Source organism: Phaethon lepturus, unplaced genomic scaffold (genome assembly GCF_000687285.1).
Source record: "Phaethon lepturus isolate BGI_N335 unplaced genomic scaffold, ASM68728v1 scaffold9790, whole genome shotgun sequence".
NCBI lineage: Eukaryota > Metazoa > Chordata > Aves > Phaethontiformes > Phaethontidae > Phaethon > Phaethon lepturus.
Window position 1 is genome coordinate 5583 of NW_010509802.1, and position 13455 is coordinate 19037.

Here is a 13455-nt window from a genome sequence, read left to right on the forward strand (position 1 = left end):
TTGTTGGTTTTTTTAATACTACTAATGTGATGCATGACACAAGTGACTTTCTTTTCACTTTTTAATAAGCCAGAGAATATCATCCTATAATTAGAATCATAGCACTGATGAAGGATAGCCTATGTTTCAGGTAGCGACTTGTGTAAAATTTTTGTTGCTCAATAGATTCGCTTGCTCTTTTTATTTTTCTCATTAATATAGAAGGAAAAAGTTTGTAATTCGAGGGGTTTGCACTCATAAAAATAGTTTAAGGCAAAGTTGCTTGTAGTTCCATAATACACTTTTAGGTAAGATACCCTATTTTTACATCATAGAACTCAGGATCAATGTCTGTTCACTGGTGACTTGCTCAGGGAGTACAAAGTATGGTAGGGTACAGATTTATGGTTCATGCTGTACTGCTTTAGAACTAGTAGGTTTGTTTAGTTTTTCAAAAATACTGCTTTCATAATCTGATTTCTAGCCTCTTACATGCAAGATTCATCTTAGGGATGTGCTTGATTAGGGATGCTTCATGTAAGGTCTGGCAAAAAAAAAAAAAGCTCTCTTGAATCCCTTTTTTCTGTTTTTCTGCCTGTTCCTTCAATCCTTTTCAGCAGAGCTTGAGTGCTTGTGGAGCAGATGTTTGATCTAGATGTAAAGGGGACTGAAATAAACTTTGACAGGTAACTAATTAACTGTAAGATGAGCACTTGTTAAATACTGAAATTGTTCATCAGTAACAGGCTCTAGTTGTCTAGCTTTCATAAGGAGGAAAGGGACATTTAGCTCCTGTGTAAACTATCCCTCTGTGATTCATTGTTAGGCATTTTCAGCACAATACTGAACTTCAGCTTCAAGAAGTTAAGCAGAAGCAGAATACTTTTTAACCTGGAAGGAAAGGCTGGATCCGTAGAAGAGGTTGCTGAACCCAGAAGTAGGATTGGGCACTTCAGACACTTAAGAGGAGCACTGCAGTGTCATCTTTGTTCCTCTGGAAGAGTAATGTGACCTTCCTTAGAATGAAGGCCCTATCTTCTTATCATGTAAACATGAAATATGCTTCAGCGGTCCGTGCATTCCATGTACTTGTTTTTAATTGTAACATGAGCTTGGCACGTTAAAGCAGTTGTTTGAACTGTTGGGAAGTTGCTAAATGTTATTGAGGAATGGAAGAGTTAGAAAAGAAAACGATTTGCAAACATCATCACTCTAAGGAAAACCGGTAGAATATCATGAAGCAAAGATGCCTTTCTTAAATGTAAGAACTTTTCCCTGTGTTAAATGGAGGTGCTAGAACTTCTCTGGGAAGTTTCTTCACAAGCAGTGACTAGTGGAGCCTAGTTTCCTGTGCTTCCCAATCTTCTTCCTCCTCTGACACAGGGCTTTATTTGGTCTGAATGAGTGAATACCTTCACATGTCTTCTCTCCCCTTTTTCAGTACTGCTCATCTCTGTTTCATTGTCTCTGGCTGGGGAACAGGGCTGCGCAGGCTCTGACTAGCTGGAGTTAGGAGTAAGCAGAAAGGCTTGAGCTGTACACCTTTTTGCTATATGTGCATAAGGAATGTTTCGACCACTGAATAGCAGTAAGGCTTTGGGGTTTTTTCCTCTTTTTTTTTTTTTTTTTTCTTTTTAGGTCTTATGTTGCTTCTCTGTTTTTTGTATTTTTTTTAAACTGCTGATGTTTTATAAACTTACTAGCAGTACCTTAACTGCTATAGGGAAACATGTTTCAGCTCTCTTGTTTAATGGATATGATCATGTGGGCACTCCTGTATTTTTTAACAGATACACTGAAAAAGTTCCCCCCTTATTTTCCCAGTATAAATCCTTAGTATTGTATTTAATGTTGTTTTAATCTTTTTATTTTATCCATATCCCCTGTATAGACTGCAGTAGTTACTTTTCTAAAAAAAAATAATAGATTACAAGAAGTTCTCAGTTTCCTAGTTCTTGAATGGTGCTGTTGGATTAAGTATTTGAAACATGCTTTAACCTTTAAAGTTGGGATAGGTATGTCTTGAGTAAAAAAAAAAAAATAAAAATCCTTTCATTTAAGTATGGTGCATTGCAAAACTGTTCCATAGTGTGCATGTGTGTTTTCTTATTTGGGAAAGCAAAGTCATTCCCATGTTCAAGAGCTAATTATGCCTTTCTGTCAAAAAGTCATTAATAATACCTGGGAGAAGGTGAATCTAGGAGGAGTATTTGGGGTAGGAGGTTATTTTATGTTATTTTGAACGTGTTATTGTGAACATAATTTATAACGTAATTGAAGAATGTGACTTAAATATGCTTGGTCTTAACATTCTCAAACTTACATTGTTAGACTGCAGTCATATCCTTCAGTTTGTATCAAATTTTTGAGGGGGTGGGGGAGGAATTGTATTCTTAAGTTGTGAAAGTCATAGCCTGATTGATTAGATTTTTGAGTGATTTTATTCGGCTAGGTTGCACGTAAACATTTACAGAAATTGCATGTTGATAGTGTAAGGATGATAAGTGTTCTCCTAGTTTTTTTTCTACTCTGGGCATCTAAATGAATCACAGTTTAGAGCACCAAAATTAGAAGCTGGCTTCACAGGCAGTTCCAGTGGTGAGGTGCACGTTACGGGCATGATTCAGCATGTATCAGTTAGGCATTTAAAAAGACAAGGTTGTGAATCTCCATAGACAGATGAGTGCAAAGACGAATTCTTAAAAGGAGAAAGCTGTGTGTGCCTTGTCATTATGTGTATATTGTTCTTACCTCACTTAAACTTAAGGGGTTTTGTAAAGTTATGGAAATGAATATGCCAGACAGGCATTGAAGCATCATAAAATTTAGGGACATTGTTTATCCATGGTACTTGCAGGAAATGAACCTGCACATAAAGTACATGTTGTTCTTATGGTCTTAATCTGTTTAGTGTTTGTTTAGTGTTTGTAATTTTCCAAAGCAGAGCTTGTCTTCTTTTGTTGTTTGGAAAATGCATACTGTGTAGACAACATTCTTAAGAAGCAAACACTTGGAAAATCAAAATTTTGGTGTTACTGCAGTGAATCATTATTTAAAATTCTTCATTTTTGGATGGTGCCTAGTGCCATGTTCCTGTAAGAACGTAAAGCATGTTTGCATTCTAGTCTGATGTGGCCTGTTAGACGAAGCGCAAGATGAATCAACCAGAATTTTCAGTGGGGAAGAGGGATGTGGGAATGGTGATTTAAGAAATTCATTGCTAAGTAGAGCAAATATTCTACTGAACGGTGCTAATATTCTTAGCACCGTTTTCCAGGGTAGTCTTGGTCTTAGAAGTTGAATAAAATGCAAGCTTTTTTCCACTTGCTTTTTTTTCTCAAGTTACTGAATGAAAGGGCATGTGAAATTGATTTCTCTTTGTATGTCCCTCTGCACCAGTTCTTGAGAAATTACAGGACATCAGGGAGCATGGTAAATGAGTTACATGATTAAATTTTTAAATCTTACAACAGCTTTGTCCAGGATGAAAATCCCCAAATTTCAAATGATTTCTTCTGTTACAGGTTTTCTTTAAAATACCGCTTGATTTACATTTGTAAGATTAATAATAAATATACTTTTGGGTTGACATTTCATAAAACAAAATTGTAATCGTAAGGAATGCATTACCTACAACAATGTACTTATTGTGGCATTGTTACTTTTATTAAACCATTTATCATTTCAATGTTATGTATTCTGACTCTTAAGGTTTCCTATCTTTTTCTTCAAAGAAAATGCAACAAAACAAATTCAACATTCATTTTTCTTTCCTACAGCATTATCTGCATACCAGAGGTACTACAGTTTACAATCTGACTACTGGAAGGTCTGTATATGCTACTTTTTTTAAAAAAAAACCCCAACATATTGTTGTAAATGATTGAATTTCTTAAATAGATTAATTTCAATATCGGTTCAGAGTATCTACCTGAAATTACTTTTTGGCGTATTAATTGGGTCTTAATGGAAATGTTCACCTGTATGTGCAGTTTGTTACAAATCTAAGTGGAAATAAATCTTCACACCATTTGTTGAAATGGCAGGATCAATTAACTTGACACATTTTAGACTTTTATTTTTTAATTACTATTATCCATTACTTCAGTATGTCTTATGTAAGCATAGATATTTGGATACATACGAGTATTGAGAGAATCATTACCACTTGAAAGCTGCTGCGCAGGCGTTGGACTTGTACTAGGAAAAATGTTCTCAGGTTGCTTTTTATTTCCAGAGATGCCAAATTGCTTAAAGTTCCTTTCAGTATTTTAGACAACATTCTTATGTAAGACAAGAAAAAATCCTGTTAGGATAGCTGTCTTATCTGTAAGTCCATGTAGCCATGTTGGGACTTTACATGAATAAAAATTAAAAATTTCTTCTAGTGATATTGTCAGAAATAGTTAGCATTGTTATATTGTCACATGAAATAATTTGAAGCTCATGACTGAGACAGAGGTGCAGGAAAGCACATAACACAGTAGATACCTCTGTGGCCTTAAGCAGCTGTTTTCCTTAAAAGTGTGCATAAGTGCGTATTTCAAATAGGGAGGGCTCATTCTGGAAAGACATCAATACCATGTGTATACCATCATTAGAGAAACAACATTTTCTGTGTTTTTTTGCGTTTTGTAGGGAGTGTAAGTATGTTCTGAAAAATCCTGTTAGGACAACTCCCATTTTGGGAGGGTGGAAAGGGAGAAGGGCAGGGTAAATAAAGGGTAGATGAGTCAACTGAAATAAGTGTCTTCTGGCATGTGGAAGGAGAGGTCCAGTCAGAGGGTCCTAGGAAAACTGTCCATACTGTCTTTTAGAGCCCCTGCTCCAGTAGAAGTTGTAGGAGTGCCGTTTTTGCACCAAGCCATTTTGGAGTTGGAAGTATTTTTTTCAGAAGTAACCCCTGTAGTTTTAAAATTACGACAATAAAAGCATTCATATAATCTTCTTACGTGCTCTCCAAGAGTTAAGGATTGCTGTAAATGAGTGTTGAAATTGATGAATTAATTAAGCATCTATTGTGATAGTTTCTGTTGCTTGTACTCTTCCTGTGTTAAGCATTTCAGAATAGTTTGTGACTTGAATTTTTTTTCTGGCTTTTGTTATAATGGCTCATTATTAGAAGAAGTGATAGATGATTAGTAAATTATCTTCCCTGCATTTTCAGAGAGTTCAGGGTGAAGTGTAAATGACTATATGTATTTCCATAGGTGTAGAGTGTTCTAGTGTGGCCCAGAATATTATCTGCAATTAAAATAAATGCAAATTTTGATTTGTTTGCAGTTCCATTTCAAGAGCATGGATGGGAGTAAAATGTGTGATCTGTGCTTGATTTCCTGAAAGCAATTTCTGTTTGTATGCAATGTGCTTGTTATTCTAGCATATCCATTTCTTGTGTATATCTGGAGAGTTTTACCATGCAGAGATTATTTCAAAAAATTCCAGTTGCAAGTATGAGAGCATTGTTTGGAGCTGACAAAAGAGCATTTTGACGTCTACATAGTAAAAACCCCACAAAACTCCCGTAATTTTTTTTCAGGTTGGCCTTACCTGGGAAGGATACTATCCTACTTGATCTCAGTACGAGCTTCCTTTATAGATGTGTAGTTCAAAGTGGGTTTTATCCCATAATAATTTTGGAGATTTTTTTTAAGGTTTAGATGCATGAAAAAGAGCCTGAAAGAGTCCAAAAACTTTTTTCTGGTAAAAGCTTTTTTTCCTGAAACTGATAAAAAATCACTGGTGAATCATATTTCATCTTATTAATGGATGATGGAGCCAGTCTGGAGTTGGCAGTGGGAAGCTGCTTAGACTGGGTCCAGAGAAGGGGGTGTGTATGTGGCCCTCAGTCCCCAACTGAGGCGATTTCTTGTTTCTTGTTATCTTTAGTGCCTTGTAGCTATAAGAAGCCATGTATGTTTGTGGTGTATTTTGTGTATTTTTGGCCACTTTTATATGCTGTGTTGTTATACTTTGTAATTAACTTATTTTCAGTGAGATTCAGATGGATATAAAAAAAAAAGCAGTCACATGTCCTTGTTTTACTGTTGTGGTTTTTTTAAGAACTTTTTTTATTTTTAGTTCTTACAGGGTTAGATGTCATCAATTAAGTTGTTGGAATTTGTGATGGGAAAGAAAGGGAGAGAGAAGTGTGTGAAGAAAGGGTTGTATTTATGAGCTCTTGAGGCGAGCTGTGTGAGAGTACTGAGAAACTGATGGAAGTGCTGAATCACATGAAGATTATTATATAAGGCAGGTTTGAAACCAGACAGGAACAGCCTTATAAACTTAGGCAGCATATCTGAAATTACTTAAGTAACAGTGGTTACTTGGTACAGTGCAACTTTACATGGTTGAAATAAGTGTCCCATATCTTTGTTGTTTTATAAATACAAAATTTCTAGGAGGACTGTGAGACATTTTAGGTTGCTTTGGGTATAGTTTGGCCCCTGTACATAGTATTTTTAGTCTCTGCTGCTTTGGGTTTGCACTGTTGCATGAGGTTGGTAATTGAGCATTATTTTCATGCATTGTTCCATGATACGATATTCATTTTACAGTTAATCTTTCCTTTTCATGAAGAAAAGCATTTTACTTTTTTTTTTTGGTAGATTTTTCTGATGGTCTGAATCTTTTACCAGGTTGTTTTCTGTCAGATACTGGTACATGGGTTGTTTTGTTGGTAAACAGTAAGCATTTTGTTGATCCTATGGAACAAAAAGAAAAAACACTTTAGAAAATACATTCTGAATATATGTTATAGTGACAGAAGTGGAGGTGAAAGGCTGCAAAGATGTTGTGTTTTGCTGTTTACCAGATCAGTACTCCCTCCAGTCTCGTATTACTTCCTTTCGAAGAAGTAATACCTGTATGTATGGATAGTTTTGAAAGAACTGGGTTGTATTATGCCACATATTCCTAAATAGATGAGTTTTTGCAGTAATGTCTTTGGACACCCACAGATCAATGTAAAATGTCCTGCAAAATTACAGAATTTCTGCAATTTTTATTCTACGCAGGCATTGTGGTGCCCTAACTCTGCATTTAAAAAAATTTGACTTGAAATCTTATGAAGTAAATATCTCAACTTGGATAAAAGCTGAGATAACTTAATAGAGTTCTTGCATTCAAGTAGTTTTCTCAGTATTTCTTCTTCTTATGTGCCTATGCTAAAATAAACCTCCCTTCTGTGCAGTGTACTTCATTCTGATTTCTTTTTAAAACTCCCCTGTGTCAACATGTTGGGGGAGGTGAGGAGGACTGTGGGGGATGAATGGATAGGAAGGGCAGTTCAGGAGAACTGCAGTTTGTAGATTTTGATGCTACTGAGAAAATAAAGATATCAAGTGTAAGTGTCTGCCATGGTTATTGGTTTTGACATATTCTGAGGAGGCAGGATTAGACGCTCAGCAAGGGGTAAGACACTCCTGATTTTATCCAAACATAATGGCAGATATCTGGCACCTGGAAGAAGTTGTTTTAATCATCTAATGTGGTTGTATTATAATGGAGTTGATATTGCTGAATTCTTTTGTATAATATCTGGGTTTGGATAAGGCTGTCCTAACAGAAATTTCAGTACATGAGTGAATTGAGTTTGTGTAAGTGTAAAACATCTGGATCTGCTGCACTGACATGGTTGCCCAAGGCAGGGGAGACCTAGAAACCTTCTTCCTCAGATGTGGAGCTGCAAGAGGTTTCAGCACTCACTAGAGTGATTCCTGGGAGGGTTTTACAGAAGAGCCTGGTTGTCTGGTACTTTGATCAGATCTCTGCTTTGGCATGACACTGCTACTGCAGCCCTTATGTGGCTTGATAATCTTGATTAAAGTATTTTTGTGGCCTTTTGCCCACAGCATGTAAGCGTTCACATATTGTCAGAAATTGTGTGCCTGTACTTGTTGCAAAAACAGAATCTGAATAAATAAAACTCTCTACTTTCTATAAAACTCTTATAAAACTACGGGTACACTAGCTAGCAGCAAGCTCCCAGATGGTGATTCTCTGCAGTGTTTCCGTGAACCATGTATTATTGACATCTCTGTCACTGGGGAATGAATGTGTAGCTTTCTAGACAGAATTTTAGTCAAATCCAGGGGATTGTGAATGGCTTATGAGGAGCGTAAGGACAGCACTCTGCCACTGAGTGTGTTAATTAATCAGAGAAGTGTCCTGTCTTCAAGGATTTTTATAAGAAGTTGTGTTTCATCAGAGTAGCACAGTGTACACAGATACTTAAACATTTCTATCTATATATCAATAAGTTGGAGGACTTCCAGGGCATAATATTTAGAAATGCACCTAAGTGAAGCTTAAAATGATGGAAGTTACTGTGAAAATCAGTTACTCCTGTATCAAGGAAGACTTTACCGTGGACTAGTGTGCTAGAACTTAAATTGAGGAGTCTTTAAAAAGAAAAGAAACCTCAATTTATTCAGTTATACTTAACTGTAGTATCTCTTTATAGAGAAGTGCTTGGAGTGTATCAGTCAGAAAATCTGAATGTTCCTTGAAATGTTTGAGGAACACTTAATTAGTGAGTTATATCCTCCAACATGAATTCAAAGGTAGACTTCTTGTTAGCTGTTGACTTTGTCTGGAAACTTGCCTAGAAGAAAAGTAAATCTGTCAGGCACTCTTTATCATTGTTATGAAAATGGTCCTAATCACCTTTCTTTTTAATAAAGATTTCATTTATGTGGTCAGGGTGAAAACATCAAAGAAGTTCAGTAAACGCCAAGACCTACTTCGGTGTTCCAGTGGATTTTAAAAATATCTGGGTGAAAGTGTGGTATAAAATGAATTTACAGTTGCAAGGCTATACTGTAGAAGACTGAGTGGTCTAGCTTAAAAAAAAAGAAATTGAAGAGGGGCGAAATAAATCCCATAGTTGTTTTGCAGCAAGATAAGGTATCGGTCTAGTTCTGGAGAGCAGCGATACGGTACCCCTTGCCTGTGTTTACCAGACATTAGAACTACTGCCTGAGTTCAAATGTTTACCTCAGACCGTCTTATTTGTCTCTTAAAATAAAAGATTCTTAGAAATTTAATTCTGGCTATATGTTTGCAAATAACAGAAGTTCTTCTCACTTTTCTCAGATAGTCTTTATAAAACTGAGGAGAATCCAAAACCATGCAGAGGTATTAAAAAAAAAAAACAAACCACCAAACCACCGAAAAGCGTAAAACTCTCTTTAGAAAGCGGAGGAAAATGCAACTCTGTGTGTGTGTATGCTAGTCATGGTAGAAGGATGTGACCTTAGTCTATGCTGAGTTGATGGTTTGTTACAGAAAGCAATTTTGTGACATTCCTTTTAAAGTAGACCTAAAAAGTAATTTAGTACTAGGTAATTTTTTACAGTGTTGTTTTAGAATCAAATGTATGCAGAAATATTACTAATAGCTATCTTATGGCTAAAAAACTTTTAATTAGTAGTAAGGCTTTTCCCCCACCCCCCCCCCCCAAAGAACTAAAGTAACAAAAGACCATGAGAGTTTGTTTTTAAATGTGACCTGTTGCTTATTTTAATATTTTTATGCAGCTTCTTTTCATCTCTCTACCTTTTCCATTTTGATAGGCCAAATGTCTTCTGGGATATGTTTTCTTAATGCTATAAAATAGGAAAACAATTTTAAAAACATTAATGGTTTTATTTTTATGTTTTGCTGTCTCTTTTCCTCCAGACTGTAAGTCTATTTCCCCCTTTTTAAATAGTTGGACAAAAAGCAATTACTAGACATACTGATAACAGCAAATAAGAGAACATTTTGCACCTTTAGAGGATCTGTTATAAGACAGCAATTTTCCACTTCATTGACTCACAACTGTTTTATTTTCTGCAGTACCCTCAAAATACCAAGTAGTGTTTTTAGACAGAATTCATCAAAACTTCCATTATTTTTTTTAATTAGATATAAATGCTTAGTTTAATTGAAACATTACAGTGTTATAGGATCAGTAGAAATTGCTGGAGCAGACACCTTCCTGAAACGTAAGTTGGAGAAGGCTGTAGGATGGCTTGTGAACATTTATTCAAGTCCTTAGTTTTTTGAAAGTGTTTTTTCAAGAGAATGAATATCCCACATAAGGAGACAGATTTTCCCATAAGAGTCCTCAGAGAACAAAATTTTAAGATGACACAAAAAGCCTTTAATGTAAATTATTGCCATGTAGCAACCCAGGGCATGTACAGGAAAAGCGGAAAGTCAGGAACAGTCCCTTTGATCACAGGAGACTTAATCAGAGAAACGTTTAGAAGATGACTTGATCAGGAAAGGAAGTTTCAAAAATCCTTAATGAAAGTGAAATTTGCTGAGGCTAAGGGCATTACAGAAGGAATTGAGAGATACAGTAGGTGACTTGCAGATTTTGGTATTACCTGTCTTTAAGTCAAAATATATTTGAAAAAATAAAAATGATGAGGGTAGGAATGAAATAAATAGAAATTTCAGGGAAAACAAAGAATCAGAAAGTGAAAAGGAAAAACAGAAATTGAATAAAGATTCATTGGCTCTGGAAGGCGTTGAGAAAAGAGGTGGTATTAATACCTTCTATATGCTCTTTACTTCTGTCTGAAAATGCAACGGTTGTCAGCGCAGCACATGGTATTTTATACCACCCCTCACTTTTGACTAAAACAGCAGTTTTTAGATTGAGGTCCTGTCACTTCGCAAAGACATTCTAGTCATGTTCTGAGAAGATATAACTGTTTTAAGACCTGTTGTAGACTAAGAGGGAGAGGCAAGCATGATATTATGTGCTATGGAACAGCGAGTACAAAATAGAGATGTTTGAAAAGGATGTCCTAATTTTTAAGTACTGAAGACAGTAGGGCATTGTAATGGAGATGCTAAGCATTTTTATGGGATTTAATGGGATAACCATTTCCAGGAGACAGCATTCTGGAAAGCAATCTGGAAATACAGCCTGAGTCTGATACAGCATGATAATATAGAGTGGCAAGCTATTATGTCCTGAAAAAGTAAGAGGAGAGGGAAAGGCCGAGGAGAGAAAAAGCTGTAAGACCGAGTGAGACTGAACAAATAATATGAGGAAGAGGAAAGTGGCTAGAGGAAGAAACACAAGGAGTGGGGGAAGGAAAGCTGTAGCCCTGCTGAGAATTTTAATGTAAAGAAAATGAGAGAAGTAAAAACATACTTTAAGGCTAAGAGCATATGGGGAGAAGGGAGGAAGGTATATATAGATTAATACAAGAGTGGATTGTGGGAGGTCAGAAGTACGATTTTGCCAGCTTTCTCCCTAGCAGCAACCTCTGTGTCATAAATTCACCAAGCATGGTAGGAGAGATTTTAAAAACAACAACAACAAAAAAAATCCAAGGAAGATGGTAACTGTTCAGGTGAGGAGCACAGTATCACTCTCCATCAAAGGACCAGGATGTCTTCTGTTTTGAGGAAGGCAGAAGAAGGTAGAGTGTGAAGCACTGAGGATTACTTGGGGAGCTAGATAAGTAAATAATAAAAATTCAGTATGTTTAGAGTGGAGGAAATTACAATAATAGGGCTTCAGCTGATAAAAATGAACTTTCTGTTCTGAACCTGCTGGAGAGTCCATGCAAGGGGAAGAATGAGTTAAGATGACAGAAACTCCTCTCATTAATTAAACAATGAAATTTTTTCTTTATAACCAGCTATTACTGCAACAAAGGATGTAGAAATGGCACAAAGTCCTTCACTGAACTGCTGATGAAAAATACCTGAGGACGTATTTTCCATAATACTTAATTTTTTGGGTGCAATGTGTCAGAGTGAGTAATTCTGTTGGTGAAAACTTTGCACTTTGATCTAAATTTTACTGGTGAAACAAAAAGAGGGGGAAAAAAGCAGATGTATCATCATCAAAGGCCATTTTAAAGAAAAATCAGTAAAAAAACTACAAAAAAGCCCATAGCCAGCAATATCTGTGTCTTCAAAGATTTTTAAAGTTTATTAATACATTAAGATCATGAACTTGTCCCTTCAGTATGTCATGAGGGATAGAAAGGGAGAGGGTATTTGAAATGCTAGAAGAGGTGTTAAAAGAACAATTTGGAGTATGATGACTGCTAAATGGAAGGGCTAAATTTATGATTTGTGCACCATATAATGTCTCTTCTGTATCAGAATACTTGGTAGCTTTGGTAACCCTGTAAATGAGGTTATTTCAGTATCCCATAGGTATGATCAGTTAGCGTGATTACTCAGTGATGTTAAAACATTGGGATTCTTAAATGCAAACTATATTTATGAAGACTAACTAGAATTCTACACCTTAAGGGTAGAAGAATTATGTGTATGCTTTCAAAATATTTCAGAGAAAATTATGAATAGATAAAGAGAAACTTAGGGATGCTGGAAAGGTAATGATGATTGTGTCACCAGTAAGACTTGATCATTTATAAAATACAGAAAAAATAGAGTAAATGAGTAACTGTATTTGGGTTTCAGAAAAAGTTCTTTTAATATTGGATGCTAAAAATAAATGTTACTTCTTGTAAAGCAGCCAAGTTGAAAGAAGTATACATTTTTTCCTAAAATGTGTTGTTAAATGAATGCCACGTAGAAAGATTAAGGAGAAAATGTGTTGCATTTCATCCTTTTAATTAGAGCAAAGCACAACCGCTCCTTAGTTCAGAAAAGAGGATACATTTATCCAGATATTTCTTAGAGGGTAATAAATCTTAAATAGTTCTGGGGTTTGTGCATTCTAGGTGGCGGTGTGTGTGTGTCTAAAATTCTGTCCTTCTGTCGACTAAAACACAGAGATTTCTTAGCTAGTCCCACAGCAGAGAAAGAAGCAAATACTGTTTTCTACTATTGTTAATGCAGACAAATAATGCAGCATATCCTATTTTGTGTCCAGTAAAATTGTACAAGGTTCTAATAATTAACTCTTTTATTAGATGATTTATCTAATGAAATTATGACAGGAAGACATATTCGCTCTCCTCGAAAGGAATCAAGAGTAGCTGTAAAATCTCAAAAAGAATGAGACTGACCAATTTAACTAATAAATTTTGACATGTGGCCTTTGACCTCTGGATAAATTTTGATAAATTGCTTCATTTTTATGTCTCTTTCTATTAACTGTCATCATACAAAACAAAGGAATCTTCCTCTGCACATATAAACCGTGTACCTGTTTGGGTCGCAACAAGTATTAGGGCTTTTCAGGGAGCATGTATGTTGCTATTTGATCAGAAATATTTTGCATTTGTACTAATTTAGAACAAAGTTTTTATTCCAATGTCTGCAGTACTGAATTTTTTCAGTGCATATTCATTCATTAAGCCATCCATCCCTTTAAATAAATGAATTTAAAAGAACTCAAAACTCTGGCAAACCAGAACGTTACGGGTAAAGGAGGAATGAATGTGCTTTGGCGAGAAGCTTTGCTTGGGTCAGGAGGAGGAGGAGAAGACAAGACAGGATCTTGGAGGAAACACTACTTCTTCCCCCCCCCCCCCCCACCTCCCT

General features: G+C 35.9%; 1 protein-coding gene across 1 annotated transcript in view; it reads left to right on the forward strand.

The window, feature by feature from the left end:
* Nucleotides 1-3750: 3750 nt before the first annotated feature.
* Nucleotides 3751-13455, forward strand: part of KDM6A (lysine (K)-specific demethylase 6A) — a gene marked incomplete at its 3' end in the record, with an annotated part of 92366 nt that continues 82661 nt past the window's right edge. Inside the window, exon 1 of the mRNA XM_010286207.1 lies at nt 3751-3808. The remainder of the gene's footprint in view (nt 3809-13455) is intronic.